Here is a 26547-nt window from a genome sequence, read left to right as displayed (position 1 = left end):
TCAATGAGGCAGCCTAACCTTGTATTGGACACATACTATGATATGCTAATGGGATATGCGATGTGTGAGCGTGTGTACGTGTGCTCTGCGTAGGTGTGCACATTTACCATCAAAAACAGCTGCAGTGATTTTGTCCCAGGATCAGTATTATGTCAGTATCACTGCTGACTTAAACCTGTGAAGTTTGCACCCTTCTACAGATGACTTTCAAAAAGAACAAGGCAGAACTGACTGCATCTATTTCAGTCCACAGGGAATAATCCTGTGTTCTGTGTATCTGGAAGAGGCAGGGGATCAAAAATCCATCTCCTATGCAACAACAGAGTGTTTCATATAGTTCCTTCAGGTCCATTATTAAAGGGGGATATAGCTGAGGTAATTAGCACTTGTCCTCAGCTCCACTCCAGTATCTGTTACATTATCTGTACTGTCATAATATTCCTTCAGTTGTGCAATTTACAGAATTATGCAATCTTTTTGTGTAGTAGGAGTGTATCTCAGAGATATTAATCTGCAAAAGAAGAAGATATTCTCATGAAAACACAATGAAATATAAAACATTAAAAATCCCCAACTTGCTTTGACAGATATCAGGTCAATACTAAAACAAAGTCTGACTTAAAAAAAAACAAAGGAAAAGAAAGTTGTGTTTACTGTAGAAACAGTGACATTCTTGTTTGAAATTTTAAAATATTTGAAACTTTTAAGAGCATCAACATAGCTAGCCCAGATATAAATTAATCACTAAAAACTGTGCATGAACTGTATTTGACTGGTATTATTACCACTTGATCAAACACATCATTAACTATGCTCTGTACATTGATTTAATTCAGAATATACCGCGTCAGAAGGGCCATGAATAATGCCAAGGAACCCAAAGAGAAAACAGAAGATGCCACTCCCTCTCCGGCTTGTTACCACAGAGCTGTAAGTCCCAAACTGTGCTTTTTTTTGTTTTGTTTTTTTAATGTTGTACATTTAGTTCCTTTTATCAGCACATAGAGTAAAGAGCCAGTTACATAAAAAACTGAGTAAACGGATCAGGACCCAGCGTGGGCTGTTGCTAATACACACATGTGAACAAGATGCCAGAGGCAACGTGAAGTCACTGACATAATTATCTAAACACGTTTTATTATTCATCTCCATAATAAAACAGGCTTCACTGTTGTTGCATGCTGTAAATCCATCACCCATGATGCTTAAGAAGCATAGAGGTGATGAAATCATATCATATCATATATCACATATCATACAGTATATCTCATATCATATCATACATCATATCATCTGATATTAATTACTCCTGTTTTTTCTATTAGTTCAGATTAATTTGTGGACAGCCTGAGCAAAGATGGAGGCTAATAAATGTCTTTTATTGTCCCCTGAGGAAGCCAGATGTTGGGGGTGGAGTATTGGTGTGTGTGTGTGTGTGTGTGTGTGTGTGTGTGTGTGTGTGTGTGTGTGTGTGTGTGTGTGTGTGTGTGTGTGTGTGTGTGTGTGTGTGTGTGTGTGTGTGTGTGTGTGTGTGTGTGTGTGTGTGTGTGTGTGTGTGTGTGTGTGTGTTTCTCCAAAGTTAAAATGAAACCAAGGCTGCAGCATGGAGGTCTGAAGTCCCCGTGTATTCTAGCTCCACAGACCACAGAAGTTATGAAAGACTGCTCTTTGATCATTTCCATTTCTAAAATAATTTCCTTTGAACATTTCAAGTCACTTGTGCTTTTATTTATAAAGCCTATTTAGACAATCAAGGAGTTGAAAATAATTAGGCTCCCATGCACACGAGCGTGGACATGTATTCCCTTTCAATCAGTTAAAACCAGCTCTGTTAATTAAAGTTCTGAGCTGTTACTCTGCCCAAATAATTTTCTTATTAGTTACTGCGTTCCTTAGATCTGTTGTCAGCAGAGCATATTTTCTTTTGGTTGCTCCTTTCTAATTTTTTTTCTTCTCACAGAAATCCCACTGACCCATATAGTTGATCTCATTTTTGAAGCATATAATATAGATTCCAAGTTAAGAGAATGGAGGCTCTATTATTAGTCCCATTTGAGGTGCATACCCTCCTTCTAGGTGCTGCTGTGTGTTGCTGAATTCCCTGAGTGAAGGCATTACCATCTCATTTGGGTAAGGGTGAGATTACCTCATGCAGCCGAGCTGTTTCATCACAGAAAATGCAGGGGAGCTGAGCTTGTCGGTACTGACTGTTTATACAGGCAGCTGGAGGTGGAGACATTCCAGATACATTTCACAAACATCACACATGACAACTTGTGATGCCACCTTACTGATGTTTCCCTTGAAAGGTCTCTCACTAACAACAACATCCTATTGATCCTCAGCACCATTTTAACAACCTCCTCACACCCTCTCACACATACACACCTGAGTGGGTATGGATTGAAAATGTTAGCAGTTAGCGGCTAGCTATGCCAGCACATCCTTTAGTGTAGTTGTCAATTAGGCCCAGTCATCGTGGGATCTGCCCAGAGGAGTCCTGCGCTTGGAGAGAATGATGGAAATCAGTAGTGTAAATAACGCCTCATCCCACAGTGCTGAATTAATATGCAATACTCACATTTTTTGTGCTGATTAAAAGGCTGTGGCACACGATGAGCTATCAAAACAAGAAATAAACTACTCGGATTAAAATTCTGCTTTTAATTGGATAGATGAAAGAAGCAATTAGTTGCAGTTGAGTTAAAGTCCTTTTTTCAAGTCAGCTCGTCCTCATTTATTCGAAAAAAGGAAAAAAAAAAGCATTTTAACCATATTTCAGTTTCCTTCTTCAGTTTTAGCATATTTTGGGTTAAAAGACTTTATTTATTTCTACATATTCTGGTGATGGTTCTCCCTGTGGTTTATGCTAGTACATGTAGTGTAGAGTGCTGTATGGGCAATAATATGTAGGCGCACTTTTTTACATTTTAAAGTGACATACACACACCACTCAGTTACCAGTTTATTAGGTACATCTAGCTAGCACTAATGCAGTTTAATACAACTTTATGGTCATGTTGGAGGCTTTTGTTTGTGGTGCTGTTGAATCATGTTGTGGTATAATAAGAGGTGTTTCAAATATTTAGTTTACCTTGATATATATGTAGTGGGCAGAATATTACTATTATACACTTCTCAGTATCATGCAATATAACTCAACAGCACCACAAACTAGCCTCAAAAATGACTATAAAGTTGAATCAACACCTCTTTAAAGCTGAACATTATAACCTTCATGAAGGTAGAATTTATTGCAAGGCTGATGTATTGGACTGCATTCATTTTAGCTAGGCGGACATAATACACTGACAACTGAGTATATACTTCCTGATATAATAAATTTACTACATACTTTGCTCCGTTAATGGTCTTTTGAAATAACAAAAAATATGGGTTTAGTAAGAAGTCCTTAGCTCTCAGGAGGGCTTGTGCCATGTTAATAGATAGACTGGCTACCACTTTTCAATCTCTCTTTCATCGTGGCTGGCATATAGAAAAAGAAACCTTATTTCTATTTGTTGGCCATATTTGCTCGGTCACAGCATCCCTACCTGTGTTAGATATACCCTGTTTATTCTGTGCATTTGTAGCTGTGAGGCACTCATGTATATATACAGTTTAAAACGGGTGATATGGCAGTTGTTACAGTCTGAATGGGGTAAGGCAGCATTGCTGTGTCAAAAGATATGTTTCCTGTTGTGGGACGTGGGTGAGATGACCGGTTGTGTCATTCTGTTATTGCACCGACCTTACTCATCAATCAGAAATCAAAGCTTTGACAGTTGCCAACATTAAAGGGCTGCTGCTGGTGTGTCTTATGCCAAGAGGCCTCTTTCTGCTGAGCATATTAATATACTGTAGGTCACAAAGAGGCTCATCGCCTGATCATGAAGGGAAGGATGGATACTCCTGAGCCACACCAGGCACAGTTCCAGTCAATATTCATACTGGAATATACAGTCATCAAAGACAGTGCTGCAGTCAACCACTGACATGACTGAATTAGTAAGACACTTAAAAAAAAAAAAAAAATCAACTGGGAATTTCCAGTTGTAGAATTTTATGAAAACAAGACATGGATAGGAAAAAGTAGATGGTATAACCCTAAATTGTGAGATTCATCCAATTAAAAAGATAAATATATAATTATATTTGTTGTTGTTAAGTTCCCTTTGGACTGCCCATATGGGAAACCTTGGTACACACAGGTTTGGTGTTTCAAAAGTAAAGGTTTACTTATTGTTGCTACTGTGTGCATGTTGCCTAAAGGCCCGTAGACATATTTTTATTCCAGGCTGAATTGGGCTTTCAGCTTCAGAGAAAAAAAATAAATGTTCAAAAAATGACAAATCCAATAAAAGTAACCAAGATGTCACAGCTGCCAGTCACAGGCTGTGTAAATTTTTATTTTTCATCCTGATTCCACTTATCTGCATTTAGGTGTGTTCTACATGTTTTTCTCCGCCCCTTTTGGGATTTTGACTCAGGCAAGATGTCTATTTATCTGAGCAACCAGCAGAGCTTCAACTCTGCCTTTTTGCATTCAAATTGTGTCTTTTTAAAATCTCAAGCAAGTCAGAGTTAATAATCAAGCTAACTGCCGAAGCTCTCTTTGATCTGCTGTTTTAACCAAACATTAATAATCACATTAAGTTGAATGTAATTTGCACCAAACATTAGAATATTTTACCTGCAAATAACCTTTTTGCAGACTTTTGAGGGGTTCTTCAATATTTGTAATTTTAGTCAATTCTGGAGTAAGTTAAAGTATTCGATGTAAAAATGTTTAACACACTGTAACACTTAATTAAATATTTTGCAAATTTAAAGTGTGCATGGCATGTTCAGTAAATTTTTTTTTCAAACTTATCTACTTTTAGCTCTTACAATGAGGCTACCTATCAAGGCTTATCAGAAGTGAACAAGCAAAATCCATTCATCCTTTTGAAAACGTTCTGCAGTGCATACTGCTGCTTCACAGCATCACCAGTGACTAGCGCTGTTTTCCAAGGGGCGGCGTCTGTCAAAATTGAGATGGAGCCACATAACAAATCCCCAGTTAGACAAAATATGTGCCACATAACATGCATGTTTCATAATGTCAATGACAAGATATTCTGAGTTGGCGCCATGTCCCAAGCAATGTAGTTTTTGTCTTTACCAGCATTTAGGGTATCTTAATTCTTTTGCAGAGGCTGTGATTTAGCCTTTTTTGTGTGTACTAGGACATGTTTATGGGCTAATAGGCCTTTGTTGGTAGTACTCTATTTATTTAATACAATTGTAGTGTGAACAGAAGGAATAATAAACAGGCTGACTAGACAGACGATTCTTCTTTTGGGCTGAGAAAACCCTGTGTAAGGACACAAAAGGGGGACATTTCCACTGCGGAAAGTAAATTCTTTTGAAGTGGAACTAATCATCTGAGGGATGGTTCTCGTTGTCCTAACAACGCAGCTGAATTGGAATGAGCCTTCTTTTTTGTGGAAGATATGTTTTCTTTTTTTCATTCAGAACTGATGATGATAGTAGTTTCACGCCCTGTCCACCCATATTGTCCGTCCAAACTTCTTTGCAGATAAGTCTTTACTTGGAGACGCCGAACACACGGCGGGTGACTCTTGGACTGTGACGTCAGCCTCACTCCTCTGTCTCCCGGTCTTTACGCTTTTTAATACCGTTAGAATGAAAAGAGAATCTCACAGCAAATCCTCTCCAATAACAGTTCTTTCTAAGAGTGTGAAAAGATCAAGACTTTTAAACTAGTCCTATATCATAATGTACCAGTCACTCTTAAGATAATACTGGTCTAATGTTTAATGTTTTGATTGATTTGAACAAAATTAGGTTTTATGTATGTACAATGTACATATTTCTGTTAACTTGAAAACTAAAGCAGCACTTAAACAATAGTCAAATTAAAACAGTGCCAAAACATTTCACATTTTAGAATACGCTAATTTGTTTTTTATTGTGAACATTATGTTATAGGATAACAGTCTAAATAGTCAAATAGTCTGTTTCTTTTTTTAATTGGAAAATCTTGAAATGGCACAATTAATGCTACCATTAGTTGTCTATATATGAATGTACAGAGAGCATGTCTGTTTATTCACGTTTATCTACTGAAAATAAGAACTAGTGAATCTCTCTGTATTTTTAAACGTTCTTGTAGTTGTATCAGTTACTTACTTCATGCAAATGAGGATCTGAATTCTTGTGTTGTTTCTATTTTTTTCTGACATTAATGGACTTGAAATGGTTGATAGTGTAAAGGACGCTCATTCTTATCTTGGTGTGATTTACCTCTTTCAATTAAGATTAAATCAAAAAATGACCTAAAAGAGAAGAAAATTAATCACCTCTTCACATTTGCATGCTTTGTACACTGAGCGTCAACTAAATGATATAGGTCTAAATAACATCTGTGGAGAAAAAAAATGAATCAACTCATTGTGAGTCATTTACGATGAATAAGGTGAGCTGCTCCTTTTTAAAGAAAACATCATCTGTACTCATTCGTATATACTATATATTACTAGTTCTATTAGGTTGTAAAAAGTTGCAGCAAAGTGAATACATGAGACTGACTATAATGTTCCTTTTTGTGTCCAACTAAAGATAGTGCATGTCATTTACATACCAAGTTAGCAATTATTTGCTGGAATGATGAGGCCTCTGATTCACTGCGACGACTTCTTTTGTCTAAAGCTGAAGGGATGTTACTGTGTGCTCCAGCTTGTCTCCTCATACGCCCTCAGGGAATTGAAAAAGGTAACTTTGGCTGCCTGACCTCAGACTGAGAGAATTCCAATCTCTTACCGTTACTAAATCTTTATCTTCACACAGGCTGTATAGCTTTGCCTCTCTGAGTTGTAAACTGTCGGCCTTTCTGCTAGTCCTATAGTCATCCAACCGTTTTATTGTCTCAGTGGGGGTACAGAGTTCAGGCAGCAGTCATCCCCAAAACAGAGGTGAACTGTTTAGAAAAGCGTCATGGCTACTGTGCTAACTTATCATTTAGACCTGTCGAGGCTTTGAGAGGAAGACGCTCAACAAACACAAAGTGGATTTGTCATTGTGAACTAGTTCTTGCTTTTAGTGCACAATAAACAACCTCTTTATCTCAAACTGGAAAGAAATATTCTGCAACTTGAAACACCAACCAGAGTTAAGATGATCATTGGAATGGAAATGTTATCATCAATTATCAATCAAATCTAATTGAACCATAAATTAAGAACTTATGAGCCATATTTTTGCTATTCATACTTTTTTTATGACTCTACTCAAAGCTCGCTTATTGTGTTTTCATGGTTATTATATATGCAAACATCTGATGGCTATAAGTCTACATTATTAATAAAATCTGTTCTAGATGACTTATTGATTATGATATTGCACTTTGCGGAGAAGAACACCCAAAGAACAAGAGGTTTCAAATTTTTATTATGTTTTAAAACAGAAAAAAAAAACAACTTCAGAATAGCAGCCTGCTGGTGGTGAAATCATGAATGTATCCAGAGTTTTTGGCAAATATATTCTACCCGCTACGAGTCTGTGTTGTTAACCATAGTGACGTATTTGTTTTACTGAGGGGCAGTTGGCAGCCAAATGAACAAAGTCGTTCTCAGTCAAAAACTAATTCAAGCACAGTGCAGACTTGTACTCAGCATTCATAAATCTACATGATGTTCAGTTAATGCAGCAGCTTTTTACACACCAATTAAAGTGTATTTAATTGGTGTGGGATGCGGGATTTGGCAGCAGTGTGTACACAGTGATGTCACCCAGGGGTGGATGCCTCGTTGCAGTGACAGGAGAAGACAACTCTGTCTTCCTCAGCTGAAGACAATAGAAGCCTGGGATTAGCCTTGATGTTTTTTTTTTTTTTATCTTGAATCTGTTTTGTCTTGTCAGTGTGTGCCTGCTGTATGCTGCCTGTTCTCTGTTGAAGCTTCACTAGCTCACATGCTATTACCAAATCAAGCAGGTTAAAGCAGGACACAACAGATAAGCTTGTGGCGTTCTTGAATATAGGCCATTTTTAATTCTTGCTAGTTAGAGGAAATACAACTCTTTAGAGGATACAAACTTAGAATCCTTAAGGAACCTAATTCCTTATTTCCAGCTAGAAATTGCAGCTTTTTTTGTAAGCCATTAAAAACACACTGTATTCTAAACATGGACTTCAAGGTAATGCCAATGGAATACAGGAATACATTTTCTTCACAGAGCTATTGACCAGTTGTGCTGTATTATCTTCAGATCTTCCAAAAATCCCTTGGCTTGGTTGTATTTTTTTTGTCATTTTTACATGCCATGCGGTATCTGGTTGCCATTGTCATCATGGCAGACTGGTAGCCGGGGAGAGGACGCCAGCGCTGTGCCAATTGGCTCGAGTAGTGAAAACACAAGGCAGACACAGCACGATTCTAATCTTCATCGTTCCAGACACGAAGGTCACTTTTGTGGCGATTGCAGTTTTCATGTGTTCCATTAGCTACGAGACATTTTCCATATACTATGTATGCATCTACACATAACCTACAGCAGGCCATAACTCGTTGATCTTCATAACGTCCATATTTAACCGAGTTGAAGACAATATTTTGCCATTGTGCCTGTGTTGATTTTCCTCTGAAATTAAGAGAAAATAGATTGAGGTCAAATTCTTTAGATGAGGTTATGTAACACTGGGTGAGTTACTGTATAACCACAGTGATCAAGCCATTTATTAGGATGTAAGCCACCATCAAATCACATATCTTATTTGTCATATTTTTCTTGTACATTTCTCAGTTGTTAAGACTTATATAACAGAACCACATGTACACATGGAAAGCTGGCTCATAGGAGGCTCATCATGATTGTTTAGTGAGTAAGAACTATTCTTTTATTGTTAAAACCCAGACAAAAACTGTCTGCTTCTTTGCCCTGCTGCCTTCACTGTAGCATCTTACAACCAATAAAACCCACTGTACCTTAAGTTATTGTATAGCTTTATCAGTTTTCATGCAGCTCTCCATCCTGTGGACCTATCCTCTTGGTGGTGCTTTTCTTGGTAGACAATAGTTCTGCAAATATCAGGGGCCAAGTCATTATCTTCTGCTCAGCAGGTGTGGACATTATTGGAGTGTTAAACTAATGATATGTAATGAGCTCTGTGTGACACATGTCTAGCCACCCTTACTATCATGGGGCCCATTAATAGATAAAAGCATCGTAATTAGCTTCACTGGGAAGCCAAACCTAAGCTTACAAATATATCTAACTATATTTAAGTTGTGTTTGTACACGGTGTGCAGTTTCACATGCTGCGTGCTACTGCGTTGGGCCAAAAAAAAGTGTGTTAATCTTGTTTTACGATTCTTTGGCGAATTTAGAGTGTACATCAACTTGGCGATGCTTACATACTATCAGAGCACAGATGCTATATATAGTATGCACACTACTGACGACCGCCCTTGAAAAGCCTGCACATGTAGGATAGTCTGTAACTACTTTTCATTTTTAAACAAACACCAAGAAAATAATTCCATGACTAACACAGACAGATGAATCATAATTATGTTAGTGTTGTTCAGTGTACTCAGTAAATTGAAAGCCTAGGACACAAATACATGGCTGTCTTAAAAATTTATATTGGAAATGGTTTTGATGTTGTACCCCACTGCAAACACTTTCAGCCTTCTGCAGGTCTCCTAGCAACAGCAAACAAAGGCAGGACCCATCTCAAGTTTCCCGTGGAGCGGCCAGTCCGGCGTGCCTTTGATCTTGACTGGGAAAATAGCTGAGTGGGCACTACTCGCATTTGTCTTTCATTTACTCCAGTCCCCCCCGCCCCCCTCCAAAATGTTCCCTGAAACAGCCAAATCTTCATCTGTCCCCAGCAACCAATACCCCTCCTGGATAATCAACCATAGCAAGAGAAGTCATTGAAGAACTACAAAGTTTAGCTGAAACTAGAGGTTTTTGTTTTGGTGCATAGTCGCTACCTTTACTAGGCCATCATTTGTGGTTGCTCTGTTCAGGAAAAACCAAGATGGTGTTATATCATTTGTTTTCATCCTCAGAGTTGCCTTACTGCAGAATTTATCAACCTGTGTCTCAGGATGCTGACATGAAAGCCTTTTAATAAACACATAAAACGTCTTTAACCCTGCCTTTGCAAGTGTTTTCAGCTTTATAAACTTGGACCGAACTGAGAGTACTACTTGTATTCTATAATGGCTCCAATGCCAAGAGCACACTAGGCACACAGTGGAGCTGATTTGGATTTTAAAAGTCATGAGGCTGCCACAGAGTGCTCATAATAGTCTACATTAATAAGAAAAAAGTTGGCTGAACACAGGAAAAGAATATTCCATTCTCAGTGTTTAATAATGCTTTCGAAGTAAGTCTCAGGAATCAAAATATAAATAAACCCCCCATTCCATGCATAAACACGACCAAGGATAGATAGGGCTATGTATCTTAGGGCTATTGAATGTTATCTTACTCCAGTGCTCTGCTCTGCTTTCATCCAAAACAGCTCAGACAGCTCAGGAGATTAAACAAATTGAAGTGTTACACACTGTTTTGGTGTAATTTACTGTAATTGATGTTTCTATCTAGTGCCGAGGCCTTCTAAAGCAATTGCTTGTGTTTGTAGGAAGACATGCAGCCCAGTGGGGTGTATTGACTCAGGCTGTTGACTAATACTGCTCTATTGGCATGTTTTAATGCTCTCCCATTGTTTGACTAACAGACTCCTCTGTACAGTTAAATGCGCACCTTCAGCACACTGTGGAAGATGGGGATCAGAGTATGTTTTATACTTTTTTCCACACTGAACGACTCAGACATAAACAAGTTTTCCTTGGGTCAACATGGATTGTCTAAACCGGTGCTCTAATCCTGTTCATGGTATGGGCTTTACACACCTAATCTAGATCTCGGTGATGATTGTACTTTTCATTAGAAAAGAACATTGTCAAAAACTTTGTCAACATACAGAGCTGCGGTGACAGACCCAGTTCCTGTGTCAACGACCCAATATTTACCTTTTGAGAGTAGCGTGATATGAATGTTCCTGCGTAAATTGATTTTGTATCATATATGGGATTCATACACGAGATTAGTGTATGAAAAGGTTCTGCTGTAAGGATGGTGACAGGTGTATATACAACATGTGAGACATTTAAATCAGTGGTCATATAGTAACAGAAAAAGACAAGTTTCCTTCACCACATGTTACCTTTTAGGAAAGAGGATAGGTTCAAACTTTTTCAAGTCTGTCCTAGAACAATAGTCAGGTGCCCAATTCAACATTGGAATGTGTTTTTCTTGCTGTAATCATTCCTCCTGTTCATACTGACCATTAAGAAATCCTTTCATAATGCACTTCCAATGTAAGTGATGGGGGACAAAATCCACAGTCCTCCTTCCATACAAAAATGTTGAACTTTTAAATACATTTTTGCTCAAAACGAGGACTGTGTGGATTTCAGGGGATCTTCTGACTGTCAGTATGAACAGGAGGAATGATTACAGCAGGCAAAACCTCTTTCAATGTTCATTTGGGTACCTTAGGACAGACTTGAAAAATTGAACCTATCCTTTAAGGGAATCTCATGCAACATAAGAGAAATCATGAGAAATTATAATTGAATATTGCATGTGGTGAAATATTGCAGGTGGAAGCTCAGATGCCTTTAAAAGCTCAGGGAAAAGCCAGTAAGTGGACCTTAAGTTAAGATTACTTTGCAAAACTATTGTTCAAGAACAAACTTTCACTTTCAAAATATGTTAGTGATAAACATATTATATTTTTCTACATACTGTGCTCTCTCAGAGCAACCTTATCTCCTTAAAATTACCTTAACATATCCATTTTGAGGCGATGGGGTTGCTCAGAGCTAGATGGCTTTATTGCTCCATATTTCAGCAACTGCCGGTAAATCACATTTTTGTAAAGCTGCATGTGAAAACACACACTACAATTAATCAAAATACTGCAAAACATTTTATATGACAGTGTTTTGTTCACTGTATTCTGTATCAGTGCTATTTATGTGTTTCCAGCACTCCTTTAAAGAGCAGAAAACCCATATTTCATCTGTTGTAGTAATGCTTGTTTGTGAGGAATGCTCGTCCTAGCCGGATCCTATTTTGGTTTGTCAAAGCAGAGCTGCAGAAGAGCAGGTTTTACATTCCTTCATCATCCTTTTATGTAAGCGACTAAGGTTTTGGTTGTTATATGTAAAAGAACTGTGAAAAAACTGCCCCACCTCTGCCTTCAACTGCTTGTATCCTCCCTCGCATACACTTTACACACTGCAAAATCTTTCCTAGATTCATTACCCCGCAGTGTTTCATGGTATGTGGTCACATTGCTCAGCGCTAGATCTGAAGCAGAAACCAACACTGTTACCCGCATGACACAGGATGATAAACAAAAGGTTCCGATCTCCTCCAGAGAAATTGAAGCAACCTAGATAAGCAGACCCTTACCTTTCAAGCAGTCTTCTGACCTGGAAAGGCCAGAAAAAGGTTTTGCTTGTACCTCTCACCTTCAAGAACTCTTTTCTCACTAAACGGGTTTTTCTGGGAAGAAAAAAGAAACATTTGAAGCCATTTTTTCCCCAAAAAAAACCCATCAGAACTCATTTTAGCATATTTATTTATAGCATGTTTCTGATTAAGAATCCTGCATAAAAAGACTGTTATAGCATCAAGTATCATCTCATTACCCTTGACAAAAAAATAAGACATTACTTCATGCTTGTCTGCACCAAACCCCACACAGAGCTGTGCCCTCCTGATCACTGTGTGTGCCATCTGACTCTGACAACAATATTCAGGTGGAGAATACATTAATATCCTCCTGAGCCCTAAGCATACACATTTACTGTCACCCTAATTCTTCCACTTACATGCTCACCAAATATAGGTGTCCAACAAAGTAGTTCATACTGGTACCATTTTGATATTTAGTCTTGCTATAGTGAAAATGGTGTTTGGTGTTTTTTGCTGAAAGTATTGTTTCAACATTGTTATGCAAATGAAAATGATTTAATTTTTTGCTAATTTGCTTTCATACATTTCTTAAAAGCAGAGCTTATTCATAGTGGGCTTCCATTCAAGTCCTACCTTTAGGAGGATGTAAATGTTACCAGAGCTCAGAACTTCCTTATCTGACAAATCTTAAAAAATACAAAGGCTTTTCATAAAACTAGAACTCTGTTATGACACTGTAAGGTGAGTGGTGGTGATGTGTGGTGTACCTATGTAACAGAAAAATAAAAAAGGGGGTCCTTGATGTCTGAGATGTGAGATAGTTACTAGCACATAGTTATTATTAAGAGTGTAAGAGCGTAACATTTCCCTTACTGCTGCCATTGTGAGCAAGTGCTACATAAGAACACAATTATGAAAGAACACAATCATGTAAGGGTGCTGTACAAGAGCATGTTATTTGCATGTGCTATTTTGAAATAAATCATCATCTGTAACATATTTTCCTCTCACTACATCCTCATATTTTAAACTCTTCTGTCTCAGGATAACCTTCAGCCACCTGTGGCAGCATTAAGGAAAATTCTGCAGAACAGCACTCTGGCAGTGAGCAAAGATGTTTTAAAATCTCAGATTTTGCTATAATTCCATTAAATACACTGTCACGCCATCTTTTAAAGTTGCATTGCCATTACTTAAGATTTTTTCTGTTTTAGGATAAGACACCTCTTGAGCTCTGGTGGCATTAACATCCCCCCATAATGACAGAATGACAGTCTCAAAAGGTCATTTGACCCTTGTTTTTTGCCCTTACTTTCCTCTAGTGGTATGTGGCCATACAGTGGGGTTTGGTTTTAGTTGCCCAGGTTTTTAGATATCAATCACTGAAATTTGTGTTTCCATGCCAATATAATGGAGGTGAAATGAATTAATTGAATCATATTTTTAAGCAGCAATGTGTCTTTCCAGGAACAGTGTCCGTTATCCTGGATCATCCACAGACCTCTCTGTGAACACTTTCAACTACTTTATACCAGAGAAATAGTCCAGTAAAAGGAAGAGGCAGAAGTTGCAGAGATCAATATCTCAAAACTATCTAGAGGTAGGGGAGAAAATGTGTTTTTGTTTATCTGGATAAACCAATCCAACTTTAACACAAAAGCCACTCGCACTGTAACTTGTTGTATTCTGTTTATAGCTCCAATTAAGCTTACTTTCTCCTGGGAAGGTACAATGAATTTAATTGTCCCCTGAGCAAATTTATTAATTTTAATCCAACTTTGAATGACCATTTTGTTGGCTTCCTGCAGTCTGCTGAGTTACTTTAATGTTTCTGATGATGATTTGGTCCCAGTCGTACTACCACCAGACTGCAAAAGAGCACAATTAAATTTTTGTCTGTGAAAGAAGATGTTTTAATCTGGAAGTGTTTAAAAAAAAGAATTTTTCTCATTTTACCAGTGCACCGACACATACCATTCATTATGATAGAAGTGTACACCTTTGTAGTGGCAGCTCTAGTTAAGTTCTGTATCTCAGATTTAGCCTTTCAGATGGTTTGTTTTACACTTAAAGCCTACAAGAACACTCAAATGTGCTAAATTTAAGTTGGGAATATATATAAATCTGAAAAGAACTTCTCTTCTAACTGTTGAAAGCAGAAAAAATGTATCAGTGGATTCACTGAAACTGACATCAATCAGCATTTTTTAAATATGCATTTAACATATGATCTGTTGGCTGTTGCTCTTACCAAACTGAATATGTTAACTCTCAGGGGATTTAGTATGCTGTTTATTGATGCAGTTTTCTGCATTTCTGGAGTTTTCAGGAATGTGGACTGCTACACACAGAAACTATAGATTTTCACACATCACTAAGGTCTGCAGTATTTTTAACCTAAAAATATTTGTTTTTTCACTTCTAGGGCACCGTGTTTTAGCTCCTCATCCATTTCAAAAGGTTTCCACTGGAATCTCTGAGTATATAAAGAATGTGTAAAGCTTGCGTGGCTATTTAGAGTGAAGCAAAGACACATTGCACCATCTCAATCTGTGTCAGCCTATATGCTATGTACACTTGGAAGAAGTTGGTGTCTGTTTGTGCCATATAGAATTATCACCTCTTAACTATATGACATTTCTGGAGAGAAAAAACAATCATGGCACAGACGGAGTGGGGGTGGGGTGGCATTTGTCAGTGCTCTCATTGGGGTTCAAAAGTAGAATGTAAAATGTCTGTCTTTGTCTAATCCAACACCTTTTATTTTTGTAACTGAGAAATCTGTTCAGGGACCCCAACATTTTTTCCAACTGTCAGGGTGTCATTTGTCAGAAAAAAAAAAGTGAAACTGAATTCCCACCCCCAGTCCTTCTGTATGTTGTGAGGTTATAGCTGTTTCAAACACACAAGGTGGGGGGTGTGTATGGGAAGCACACAGCAACACGGTGACCTGTCACCTCAAACACACTCATCCCCATGGTCATCTCACCCTGCAGAGAGCACTTTGGCCAATCTCATGACTGCCTCTTTGACACTGTGATGCCCTATAGCCTCATCCTCCATCAGCGAACGACAACTTTTTAAGGAGCCAAAGCCATCGCATTGAGAGTATTGTCCCTCATGATTGAGATGTTAACCTTCAGGGCAGCCCTTGCTCTTTAGTGTCATTTTTTTCTCCCCTCTTCCTCCCCATTCTCCTCCTCCCTGCTTCTTCTTCTTCTTCTTTTCCTTTTCCATTTCCCCTGGTCTCTCTTTGCCAGCAGCTTGCACAGTGATGCCGTCAAGCCATTACTGAGTCCCGGCACTGATAATGAAGCCACAGAGGTGGTCTGAGCCAGTGTGGCCAAGTGGTGTGGCGCATCGAGCTGGAGCACAGGAGGAAGGTAGATTAGGATAATTACCTGGCTGTGGGGGCTCGACGTGAAAGATGTCTCACTTCCTCCAGGCCTCAATCGGCGAAGGAGCAAGTGCAATATAATCAGGTGCGACACCCTTTGTTCATGGAGGAATAAAGAAAAATGAAAAAAATTAGTTCCAATCATCTCTAATGATCAAAATGTTGAATTATTAATTCTTGATTATGTTGTGACATTGATTGCGTATCCTCTGTTTTTGCAGGTGTCCTCCACGTCCCTTGCCTGCATGTATGTATGTATTTATTTGTTGTTTATGTAGCTGGGGTTTAGGTCCCTCACACATACTGTAAATAAGTCCTAAATATCCACACTCACGGAGACTTTGAAGAGCATATGAGGTCAGGTTTTAAATTATGGTCTGCACCCACACCAGGCTTTCTCTCCTCACTCCTGTAAATCCATTTTCCACACAATGCATTTCAAATCAAAGCAGCGTCACCATAACACGCCTTAGGAAACATTAAGCCATAGTGCGTTACTTTCATGTATGATAGCATAGCCCCTGTATGCTTTGATGTGCTCACTTTTTTTTAATGCTTTATTAATAATAACACACTGACTTCTTCTCACACCACATCAGCTTCTGGTGCTCCTTTCTCTTCTCCCTGAACTACATCCCTCACTCCTTCCATGTCTCAGTCCCTGCATGCCTCCCCAGCCCCTGAGCCTTGTCTTGGGATTGGCCTGTTTGTGTTTGGGAGGGGGATTAGAGGGAATGACATGGGCCTCGAGATGAAGAGGGGTGACAAAGACCTATCAGAGAGAAGATTGTACGGAGCGCTGCATCGCCATTGGTTGCTGTGGAAATCAGACATGTCTTCATTTCTTCCAGCCATCTTCTCTGAGTGCCCGGCTTTCATTTCCACACCCGAGGAGAGAAGCAGGAGAGGAGAGGTGTGTGTGTTTGGGGGGGGCGGGTCAGGATTTGAGTTTCTGTTTGTGCATTTAAGTGTGTGTGCACATGTGTGTTTGCTTGCACATTGTGTGCAGTAAACATCTTAGAGATACAGAAGGATGAGACACTGGTAGCACTCATTTCCTCCAAAAGCTGCCCAAAATACTAATGCTGGAGCAGTCTACAGATTTCCACTGTCGTTCTAGTTGGAACGCCTGATTCACAGACACGTAAAACCTACTTAGAATACAGATTTCTCTCATTATTTCAGCTGTATCACCAGATATTTTGCATTAGTATTACATACAAAAGTATCCCAAAACACATAATGGCTGCTTAGTATTTGCTCTGATGTTTTCTTTCTGACAATTCCAGAGCGATGTTGGCAATTTACTGGATCACTTAGCGGCTTCCGACATTCACGTGTGTGCATGTGCATAAAAACACATACATGTGCACGCACGCATGCACGCACAGACACACACACACACACACAACATCTGCTGATTTAATTTTCTGCTTTTGTGTTTTCTTTTTGTTTGTGTTCCTTTTTGATGTTTTTTCCCCCATTTTTTTCTGTTATGTAGCGTTATTGAATCTTATAATTTCAACTTCTGCAGCACAGTTTCACAAGTCATTCAACTGCAACTGCGGTTGTATTTTGTGAAAAAATAAATTAAAGAACTAAAGTAACTCATTTCTGTTTGATTTGAAAATCTGCTCCGTGCTGTCAGTTTCCAAAAGCTGCTCATTGACCTGTAGCTATTCCATTTGTCACAAACATAGAAAAACCAGCATGTACGCACGCTAACACTAATTATTCAGTGTTATACAATGTTTTATACACAGATATGACAGCATTCTGCAGTTGAGGCCCTTCCTAAAGTTTTCATATGAAGAATGTGCCTGTTGAGCTTGTTGTGCACCAGACTGTTGTCAGTATTTGCCTGCTTGTTAGGATGCAGCCAGTTGATTCTGGCTGTCTGAACAGTGATATGACTGGGAGCAGTGGGGCCGACTCCACTCTCCTCCTCACCCATAATAGATCTGCGTGGTCTGCAGGCCCTCTGGGGGCACCTGGCTCCCCTCCCTGCCATCTCTGGCTGGATCGATAGCCGGGGCCATCCCAGTGCTGAGACCAGGGGTCAGCTTCAAAGGCCTCCTGCCCACTTCCTGCCACCTGGTGTTCCATTTTGGATGAGGGGTATACTTGCTTTCCATTCCCTCCACCCTCCATTGCCCTTCTGCAAACAGGTTAAGGACATGGAGTGAGTACAGCTCCTCCCTGTGATCTCCTTCAGCCTCCTCCCCAGTCGCCCACACGGGGAGAGAGGGTGAGAGATCAGTCCCATCCAAACGCTGCACAGTCACAAACCCATTTGATGTGAAAATCTTCTCTTGATTGAACTACGAACTTAGAATGCATATTACTCAACATGAGAGTAATTTGATCAGTTTTGGTTTTCATGGACAGGTGTCAAGAAGACTTAAATCTTTAATCAAGACATCTACTTATATATATATATATATATATATATATATATATATATATATATATATATATATATATATATATATATATATATATATATATATCATAACATAGTATGATGCAAAGGATCTACATCTTTCTCACAGCTTCACAAATGAAGTTAATTAAGGTAATAGCTTGTTTATAATGGTTTAAATTCAATTCCACTTTTTGGCTCTCACTTGAAACATGTTTCATTATTAACTGATCAACAGATCTATGGTATGAATCTCTCTCTTTCCCTGTTGGTCAAGTAACAAATGGCAGGGCTATCGAACACACATTTTATCTCCATGAGGGCTGTTGGACAATTAGCTCCAAGAATACATATTAATCAATCGAGATTTTTGAATCTGTTTATTAAGCCCAGCCATTTTTTTTCTTCCCTCCAATACATTAGCAGATCTCAGTATGTCTGCTACTCTTGTGAACAGGGATGAGAAGGAGATAGAGGGAGAGGAAATAAAGGTCTGATGAGTTTGGCAAAGAGAGGATGGAGGCTGAGACAGATGGCATGAAGTCTGCAGCACTCTGGCGTGGCTCGTCTGGTGCTAAAATCCTCCTCTCTCACATTCCAACAAATCCTACCAGGAGGCTGGGGAGTCTGTCACACCACTCCAAGGATCCACACGGCTCGCTTCACCCTCCCCTCTCCCCCTTCTCCTCTGTCCTCCCCCCCCTCCAGCCGAGCCTCTGACCACTCTGCATTGCTTTCCTTCTATTTTATCCTTACATATGTATACATTCACACATTAACATGTATAGTGGTGGGTCATTTGGACCTTTACAACGCTGGTAAGATAAGACGCACCAGGGGGGTGCAGATATGTCTGACTGCTCTTATGGAAAAGGAACCAGGGGGGCTTAATTGAGAGAGGTGGCCTTTACTGTGACTCTAGTGTAAAAAATCTCATTCAGTAAACACTGGGCAAAATCATGGGGGAAAGACTGTACAATCCATTTATATCAGACGAGGAAGACATAAGAAGCTTTTTGATTAGTTTCACCACAGCCTGCATCAGCCCATGGTCTTGAACAGAGACACTGCAGCCCAATCTCAATCCTAACATACACCGCTCAGACCCATATTCCAAGTCTCCCTTTGGGCCTTCAAATCCAAAGTGGACAGTAAGTGTAACTGTGATTACACACATAGCACAAGACCCAACAACTGGATCACGGGCTGCACATGACATCTTCATCTCTGAAACGTTGCACTACTGGCTATCCTTTGAATTTTTGGAACATTCTCTCTTTTACAATCTCAAAGTGGTTCATCTCATAAGAACAATCTAATTTGTTTTATACTATGCTCTCTCCCCATGTCTCTTCCTCGCCGTCTTTCTGCCTGCCTTCTGTTTGTTCTAATGAATGACTTCTGAGATGAGGTGCTGCTGTGAGGAGGTCACAGGGGGCTTCAGAATCACATTACTGTTAATGATAATAAAAAGAACAATCTGTGCTAAACCTCTTGGATGTTTTTCCTTCTCTCCCCATATGGAATGAATGTTTTATCTGCTATTGTTCTGAATATCTTTACATGTTTGAATTGAAGTCTATGCAATTAAAATGCACAATAAATATTATGCTGTTTTAGTATTTTTTTTTCCTTTTTTTTTTTGCAAACATTGCCTATTGACAAAAAAGGCTGCTGTGATGAAAGGTTTACAGTGGTGTGCCATCTGGGTTACAAAGTACACCACCAAGCACAACATCAGGCACATCTTAACAACATGGTGCTGCACAAGAAAATATATTCCCTATGGTAACATTTTAAGTGCACAACAAATGCCAAGAACACTCAAAAAGCAAACGCAACTCCTAACAATTGACATGGGTTATGCAGGAGTTGTGCTTTATTGATGTGGCTTCAACTTTGCACAGAAAATAGGTTGCAGGAGTTTGGACAAATTGTATTCAACTTATATTGAAGCAACTGAGTGGGATCCATTTGCAGTCAAAGAACGCATTTGTTGGATGATAATTGTTCTTATGTTTACATGACGTGTAGGTTCAACAACAACCCTAACAAGCCTGATATAATGTCTATGTAAAAAAAAATTCATATTGAAACAGCTTTAGAATAAGTTTTAAAGTGACATTAGGTAGACATTTAATCCTTTTTCCACAAAATAATGCACTTGGTTATTAATTTTGTTTCATTTTGCTACACAAACATAAGTATGGGTTGTCATATCAACATCTACTCAACACCAAAGTGTTTGCTGGGGTTGTTTACATGGATCTGACATTCACAAGCAGATCATCAGTGACTTTTCCTCCCACCACCGCAGAGATAGAGTTGCTGGCTGTCCTTCCAACGTGGCAGGGCAGCGTGGCGTCCCCAGGCTCATTGGCACTGCAGCTGTCACCCACAGGATGGGAGAGTGGCAGGGTCGATGGCTCCGCGGCGTGGCTTCTGGCAGCATCCCTCCCTTCCTGGCCCGGTGAAAGGGCAGGGATGGGGAGCCCAGTCTCTCAGTGCATTGATCGAGGGCCAGCCCTCCATTAGCCGCCATTAGAGCTAAAGGTCAGCTAAGGCCAACGGATGCGTCCTGTGTGCGCATCCTATGGAGTGACTCGTTCTCACACCCAGGGAGTGAGTCCTTGTCACTTTTGGTCTGTGCCGCCCCCTACTCCTGGTGGCCACATGAGGATGGCCATTCCTCTCATAATAGTTACCCCCTCACTGATGGGTTGATGCATCCTGTGGGCTGAACTCTTTCAAATGTTGAATTTCCCCCTTTTTTTTTTATGTCAGTCATATTATGCATTATTGTTGCTTTTAGAGATATTACTATCCCCTGCCAAATTAAAAGAGCCTTCCTTCTAATTTTCTCCAAAGGAAATTGTTTAATAAATGAGCAGGCCCTGATTTGCACTGATGATCACACAGCAACACAATTGCGCCAAATTGCTCACCCAGAGATGGTGCACCACATCGTGCACATCACTGAGTGGCAACTACTGCCTGGTGTGGTTTACATTAATGCAGCCAGGCTGTGAAAGGGGATAATTGTGGTGCTAAATGCTGTAGAGGCTGACAGGATCCATTTCTGGACTTGTCAAGGGCAGCAGTGATAGAGAGGGTCGCACCGGGGTCTATACACAGAGAGGCAGATCAGCTTATTTTCACCAACACGCGTGCACACATGTGAGCACGTGAAATACACACACATAGACAAAATCCACATACACTACACTCCACATAGAGATGATTGTCTCTTGCCTGTGTCAGGTTGTGTTTTTTTCTCAAGCCATGGAGACCTCATCCTGGGAAATTGAGCAATTTCTGATTGAAAACAGTGCCGGTAATTAGAGCACTCACTATTTGTAACCACTTGGCATTGCATTAGTATGCAAAGCTGGCAGCCAGCTTATCTTGGGGAAAACGTTTGTTTCCTTAATTGCCCTCTTAGGACAAAAGTGAAGGGGGTGGGTGGGGAGGGAAGAGAGTAAAATGTTAACGTGCTGCAGTAAGAATGGAGCCTGGTGTGTTGAGGGGATGTGACTCCCTGAACACAGGGGTTAAACTCCACTAATAGGCTGCATACAACACACATGGGCACACACGCAGGCACAGAGTAACAGTGGAGCTCTCATACACCCACATATGGGCACACACTTGCATTGGCACATAGGGTACATGGAGGCACAGACAAAAAGACAACTATGAGGAGCACATGCACATTCCAGGACACACACAATTAGGCGCAATTAAGTCCATAGACATACTGTATACTGTAAAATTAGACATGTAACATAATTACTCCCCACACTAGCTAATTAAATGACCCTGCAGTCTTTAAATAAAGAAACAGGAAATGAGCTTTCTCTCGGCTCAGTGATAAAAATGATTTTGGAACAATATGTATTCCAGGAAACTCACCTTTATTTATCAAACTTTTTCAATGTTATTTCTTGTCATCCCTCCTCATCAATCTAATGTAAAGCGTTCATCCAATTTCCCAGATGTAGCTGAGGAGTTAAAAATGTTAAATCTGTTCCACTCTTACTGTCATTTTTGAGGGGACAGGCAGAGTTTCGTCTTTCAGTTCTGCTTCATATTGCTGGTCTTCTTCTTGTCAGATGTGTTCACAGATAGATGGACATAGACATCTTAACTGGACCCTGATGAGATAAAAACAAAAATATTCCCACACTGATGTTACCTTTGTGAATCACATGTGAGATTTAGACTATTTAAGCAGATTATTCTTTTTTTTTTTTTGCACCAGTGACTCATACTACTTTGAAGTAGTTACTGAAATTCTATGATTTCCCCTGATTGTTGGACAGGAGTGTGTCTATATCTCAGAGGATTAGATAGTGAGACATTCACCCTTTTACAAAACAGAGGAAATGTGTTATTAAAACTTTCTACTGCATGCAAAGGCAGAGGGCAGATTTACTTTTAATAAGCATGGACAATAGACATATACAAATACATTTTTAAAGTTTTTATAAAATAAAAACCATTGTGTTGCTTTTTTTTCTTTTGAGAAAGACGAACTCCACTGTGATGCTTTATTTCTTCTGAAAAACTAATTTCTATGTTGGAGACAATTAGCCCTCCATTCAGTTCAGACCTCACTGAGGTGATAAGGAGCGTGACTTTATATTTTTATGTGTCTGTTTTGTTTTTTTAAAAAAATCATTTTAATGGAATATAAGAAATCGTGATGACCCCTTGAAATGTTCTCTTTCTTTGAAGAGGTTATCACCACATGTTGCAACGACTCTTTCCAAGTCTAATCCGCTTACTCACAAACAGACACAAAGACGCAAATTCATTTCATATTCAGCAGAATCAAAGTCAGTCACTGCGGGCTGCTAGACGATCTGAAATCTAATTTTAAAAAGTTTTTTTTTTTTTTTTTTTTTTAATACGACAATATTTCAATGATAGAAAATCAAGACCCATCCAAGCGCCAGTGATAATAAAAGTTTGTTTTATCATATTTATAATATAATATAGTTACTCAGCTCGGTCAGCTGGACTATTATTTGCCAACTGTAATTTGAAAATTACAGTTTGAATGATGAGAGAATCATTTAATCACATAAATGAGCTTTTTCTTGTGTGTTACAATGAGTCATCTGCCAAACCATAAGGCACATTACAGGCAGATATGTGACGGGATTTCATGTCAAAATTGACAGTCTTAATATACTTTGAAGAATGGCGTCAGTCATGACGGGAGAAGAACAGCCCAGTTTTACTAATAAACAGTAAACTAATATCAAAACAATCAATAAACTCAAACGAAATTGCTTTTTTATTTTTTATTTTCATTTATTTTCTTTTTTTTTTTTTACAAAACCACTTTGATATTATGAAAAAAACTTTCAGCGGGTGTAAAGTCCACAGCAGCTCCGATGCCACAGGTGGATGAATAACGATGAAGACATGAGCAGAGTGCGGGCCTGTAGGCCTTCTGATGTATACTCCGCTTATTTAGCTTCTCATTAAAAATATCCGCATTGAAACTAGTTTCCAATCAGCTTTATTTTAGCCACTAATAATAAAAAGCGTCGCGATATTAGATATGAGCCTATTCGACATTAATTGGTGTCAGATGAAATAAAGTTACCTCTTTCTTCTCAGAGGTCTGCTGCTGCATTTCATATTCTCAAAAAAGGCTGTAGAGAGTAAATAAAAGGGTTATCTGGGGGAAGTGGGGGGAAGAAACAGGTAGATAAAAAAGATGGAAGTGCATTTCTCTCCCATCCGCAAAGTTTGCACAAATTGAAAATACAAAATACGTGATAACTTCAAAAGACAATACTCTCAAAACCACCTGAAGGGTATCACAGACAATTGAGTCACACGTATATTTATTTATTTATTTCAATTATTTGGATGAATCTGTTAGAATGAATGATAGACACATATAATACTGTCTGGGGACGCTTTAATTAGCAGGAGCCAATAAACCAGCTTTTAAAGTTATTTGGCTTAATTGGTCCAAATACTGGAATTATTAAGAAATATGTGGAAGTGTTTATGTTTACACCTGCATGCGTGCACTCGTGTGCATACGCAGCGGGTGGGCCAATAAGACTGGAAGTCTGTGTGTGAGTGTGTGTGTGTGTGTGTTTATTGGGGTGTGTTCAACTCGTCGTCACGTTTCCACACAAATTACGTATCACTCAAATCAATCGTTCAGGCGTCTTTAAATGATTTTTGATTCGATAATAGACTATAGTCACTGTGGTTCAGTAGTTTATTATATTCAAGGCTTCATGTGTTACGTTTAAGTCATCAACAGGATGTTTTTCTTCTTCTCCTTCAATGGAGGTTCCGACTGAATTAACAGTTTTTGCATTTCGTCAAACAAACCCTGAACTAACACAAAGATTGAATGCCGTGATGCTTCAAAAGGAGTCCCCCTTTAGATCATCTCCGGCTGAAGGTTTTGGGAATGTAAGACTTCCTTAAAGTTGTGAGGGCCAAAATGGCTTTAAGAGAGCTGAATCAGTGTCCGTGTGTACACACCATGTCCAACAAAAGCAGGGGCTAATCCACCTAATTTACACAATGCACAGGGCCCTGTTTACATGGGATATACCCACAGAGGGCCTCTGTCTCATCTCATCCCTGCACGTCAGACCAGACAGAGGTACTCATTTTTGTTTCCCTCTCACGTGCGAATGAAGGGCCACGTGAATGATCATTAGTGCAATCTGCAACAAAACCAAAACAAGTAATGTGGCCATATACAAAAAGTACACAAACATTATTTCTTATAATTATGATTTATTTTACTTATTTACATCTGTTTACATACCTTTTATAAAGCTTTTACTTTCTAAGATGAATAATTACAATTTTATTTGTCAGATTGGAACTCCGCTGAACGTGTAAAGTTTACCTCAATACATTTATTAGACTGTTCATGTCTATGTCTATGTTCTGTCCATTTATTTATACTTATTATGAGAACAAGACCGGATTGTAACGAATGTCAAAAGCAGGACCACCAAATTATTGTGTTCAGGCATTTTTTTTTCCTTTTACAAAAACACAACTCTCGATAAAACAATTGAACGCACCACACAGACGAACAAAATCAGATTTAACCGAAAGGATTATGACATAACCAGCATATAAGGTACACTTATTGTTTACGTACGCAGATTCAATCAAAGCTGTTTTACAAGTCAAAATGAATTGAAATTACAGAAAGCAAATTTCATCTACAGTGGACCTATTCTGGACTTTAAATACATCAGTAATCAATTTTAACCCCAACCATAACCAGCCTGTTCAGATGTTAGTTGCAGGGTGTTGATGTGATATTAAAATGATTGTTTTTGACAGGGGGTTTTTTTTGTTTTGTTTTTTTCGTGCTATAGACACTTTTTTCTTCATCTCTGTCATTGATTCCCACAATACAACCAGGTCAGGCCGCAATAATTCTGCACGTGTCCATAATGTATTCTACAGGATTTGACACGAGGAAAAAATATATTAAAATACATTGTCTATTTTTTTCTGTGAGGGCGTCGCGTATCAATGTGTGTGGGCCGACCTTATGAGATTATAGAGGATTTTATGATATCAATATATTGTGTTGGACATGGACATAATTTTTCCACGATTATAATTCCATACTCCAGATGGATATTTTTGATTAAGATTCCTTTTTGTTTTCCTTGAACACAGACGAATTACAATCTGTTTAGCCAAAATATGTACTAAAAAATGCCAAATGTTTCCAAATATAAGTTTCTCTCCTTTCCGTTTTGGATTAATCATCTTCAACGACTTAATTCCGAAAAATCAAACAAAATGAGTTCGTCAACCTATTTAACATACCGAAATCTAGACACTAAAGGGTTAACAGGACAGTTTAGCGATCAAGGAGTAATATTGAAAGGAGTATTGTCTCATTTTATGTCTTTTCGGCTCAATCACCACTGACAATTTAGGCAATAATTTAAGACTTCTGGCAGCTGCGGCGGTTTTTTTTAATTACTTTCATTACAGTCCTAGATTTCCTGTTTATTCGACTTAGAGCCCTTTATATCTTCCCCGGCTGTAGGTGTGTTTTGTTCCCGTAATTGCATTTTTCCAGAAGGGGTAGGTAATTACTTTGGCACAGCCAGGTAAATTCCGGCGGTAAATTGAAATATTCTGCTTTAATCCTCCCTAAATCCCAATTCTCAGGACACGGAGATGTGAGCAGCGGAGGAGT

General features: G+C 39.0%; 1 long non-coding RNA gene across 11 annotated transcripts in view; it reads left to right on the top strand.

Annotated features, from left to right (window-relative positions):
- LOC122990380 overlaps window positions 1-15755 on the top strand; it is a 68687-nt gene extending 52932 nt beyond the window's left edge. For 2 of the 11 annotated variants that reach the window (XR_006405343.1, XR_006405339.1), the window contains 3 exons: window positions 837-930; window positions 13549-13608; window positions 13719-15755. This is a non-coding gene — a long non-coding RNA (uncharacterized LOC122990380). Of the gene's footprint in view, window positions 1-836; window positions 931-1393; window positions 1480-2076; window positions 9661-9692; window positions 11285-13548; window positions 13673-13718 lie in introns of those variants that run through there. The other 9 variants (XR_006405337.1, XR_006405338.1, XR_006405335.1 and 6 more) reach the window with 9 other exon arrangements.
- Window positions 15756-26547: the final 10792 nt, after the last annotated feature.

This window comes from Thunnus albacares, chromosome 10 (genome assembly GCF_914725855.1).
Source record: "Thunnus albacares chromosome 10, fThuAlb1.1, whole genome shotgun sequence".
Taxonomy (NCBI): domain Eukaryota; kingdom Metazoa; phylum Chordata; class Actinopteri; order Scombriformes; family Scombridae; genus Thunnus; species Thunnus albacares.
This window is presented reverse-complemented; position numbering and strand designations above follow the sequence as displayed.